Source organism: Ovis canadensis, chromosome 7 (assembly GCF_042477335.2).
Source record: "Ovis canadensis isolate MfBH-ARS-UI-01 breed Bighorn chromosome 7, ARS-UI_OviCan_v2, whole genome shotgun sequence".
NCBI classification, from domain to species: Eukaryota; Metazoa; Chordata; class Mammalia; order Artiodactyla; family Bovidae; genus Ovis; species Ovis canadensis.
In genome coordinates this window covers 33,657,424-33,660,366 of record NC_091251.1, presented here as the reverse complement: position 1 = coordinate 33,660,366, position 2,943 = coordinate 33,657,424, and positions in this window count along the sequence as shown.

Genomic DNA, 2,943 nt, shown 5'->3' with positions numbered 1-2,943 from the left:
TTAAAAATAAATAAACTAAAAAAGAAAAAAAAGAATGAGGAGGCAGGAGAGGAAGACGAGAAAGGAAGGTCTGAATAAACTCATTACACACAAACAGAGCTGGGCTGGGGTCTTTCAACAACCAAATGTTGTTGAACAACTTGTCAAAAAAACCCAGAATCGTTTAAATGCAACATTTGGTACAGTGAAATTTACGTATTAACAGTTCCCTTTACTTTTTCCTGAGTAAAAATCAGGACAGTTTAGAATGTGAAGACCTGGCAGAGGAGGAAGACAGAGCTTCCTTTTGTCTCATTTCTGGTGACCCAGCTTCTGGAGACAGTTGACAGATGTTGATGGTGAGGCTGGGGCCGTGGTGACCTGTCGTACTCCAGGTGTGGGACTGAGATGGGGGGCGCTTAGGGCTAGTAACTGGATACCTTGACAGGAATCCTGACCAGAGCACTGGGCATTTTGGGTCTTGAGTGTCCTGGGTCAGAGTGATTCATGGGGTCGCAAAGAGTCAGACACGACTGAGCGACTGAATTGAACTGAACTGAAAGCACATGGTCCCATCAGCCAATTAAACAGCTTACTGAGAGTACAGGTGGCTCCTTTTAACAGGCACCAGGAAGGAGTATGGGGTGCCAAGCAAAAGAAACCATCACCCCCACCACCCAACTTCAAAACAGACCCCAACTGCCCACATTAGATGGGTCTGTGTCCGTCATTCTCCTCTAACTCCCTCCTTCTCTTCCCCATTCTCCTGAAGTTCATCATCCAACTCCACGTCAAACATTCCAGTATCCCTCCTCCTTGCTTCACTTGTTGGTAGTGAAGAACTGAAGCAGGTGTGGGGAGCTGTGGCTCCCCGGGGATTTATAAAACCCAAGCCACTTGCTTGTCAGAGGCTGTGTTTTTCTTGCCCAATTTGCTGGCTTCTCTCCAGTGCACCTGGTCTCTTATCTTTTCCAAAAGAGGTTGACACCTGCTCATCACCTGCCTTGGCAACATCTGTACCCCAGAATCAAGGTAAATAGAATTAGAAAATGTCATACAAAAGATTTGGTTTACCCCACCTTTTCTCTCCTCTGTCATTTTACAGATGAGGAAACAGTCCCATGGACGGTAAGGAGCTTGACAATGTGATGGGCTGTTTAGGAGAAGTGGTCCCTGAATTGGGTTCCTGATCCTGATTCCGAGCTTATCTCAAGAAAGTCCTGTGCCAGGTTCTCTTGGCCCATTACCTCTTGCACTGATGTTCCCCAAGAAGTTCTCTTTTCCAGGGCAGGAGCTTCTGGGTTTGAACAGGGAGTGCTATGGGTGGAAGGTTTGTGTGCCTCCCCCAGTAGCTGTGTGTTGAAACTCTTATCCCAATGTGATGGTGTTTGGAGACTGGACCTTTGAAAGGAGGTAATTTGGGTTAGATAAGGTCACAAAGGTGGGCCCTTCATGGTGGAATTAGTGCTCTTATAAAAGAGATATGAGATCTCTTTTTCTCTCTGCCGTGTGAGGACAGGATGAGAAGATGGCCAGCTGCAAGCCAGGAAGAGTGCCCTTACTAGAACCTGACCAAGCTCACTGGGGGCTGGTCTATCAGAGGTGATGGGTACAAGGCGGTGCTCTGGACTGCTGGGAAGGACATCATCACACTAGATAGTGGAGGTAAAGTCCTCCACGGTGACTCCATGCCTAGCTTAAGTGTGGCAGGATTATTTTAAAATTTTTATATTTTGTCCATACCATGTGGCATGTGGGATCTTAGTTCCCCCATCAGGGATGGAACCTGTGCCCTCTGCATTGAAGCTAGGAGTCTTAATCACTGGGCCACCAGGGAAGTCCCCAGTGTGGCAAGATTTTGTAAGAAATCACTTTTTTTGGCTTTACAGATAGCAGGTAAGACAAAACAAATTTCCTTTTTCATCCAGGCGAGTCACCAAGTACAAAGAAATGCTTTGGAGACAAGAAAATCCATATGGTTTCTCTCTTTTCCTTTCTAAGAGTGAAGTCCAAACTCTACTCTTTGAAAATCTTCCTTGAAAATCCTAAAATTCCACATAGGAACTCATTCCTCGCAATTTAACTTCTGATCTCCCTGAGATGATACACTTCAGTCTGTTATTAGTCACCTTCAAGTGTGAACCAGCCTCTGATCCTTCTGTGAAAGCAGGGAGTGTCGGGGAGAGGTAAGGGGTTAGGGACCTGATGTAGGCCATCTCAGCCTAGCTCAGCTCGATTCCAGGTGGGCGAGTGTTGGTTTTGAAAGGGACTAGGCATTTCAAAGAACCCTAGTTCCCTCCCTGTTGGACTGTGAACCTGAACAGTACAAAAGCCAAGAAGCTTGGTATGAAAGGCAGAAGAGAAAGATGCAGACACAGGGCAGAGAAAGACCGGAGAGGACCAGCAGAGATCTGTTTGTTTTGTTATCAAAGGTTCTGGGATAATACACAGGTATCTGGGCAGAGAGGAGACAGTGCCTCCAGCTGTATCAGCTCATATCTTAGCAGGGAGAACCCAGGTCCTGTCATGTGGGGAGGGTGGAGCGGTGCAACCCAGGAGGAGTGGGGTAGGCAGGGACGCTACCTATGGACCCTAAGAAGGGCAAAGTTGTTCTCTATCTCAACCGTCCTCTCCTGACTTGCAGGGTTTTTTCCCCCTAACATTTATTTGTTTAGCTACAGCTGGTCTTAGTTGAGGCACACGGAATCTTTAGTTTTGGCACATGGGATCTAGTTTCCTGACCAGGGTTCGAACCCAGGGCCCCTGCATTGGGAGTGAAAAATTTTAGCTACTGGATCGCCAGGGAAGTCCTGACTTGCAGTCTTTACTGGTGCAGCCAGAAACCTGGAGCTTCCATCCTCTGTGGCTGGAGAGTAGACAAGGATGGTGGCACGGCCATTACCAAGCCAGGCTCCCCAGGCCAGTGAAATGGCTGAGAAACTGCGTCTTCAGGAGGGGAATGTC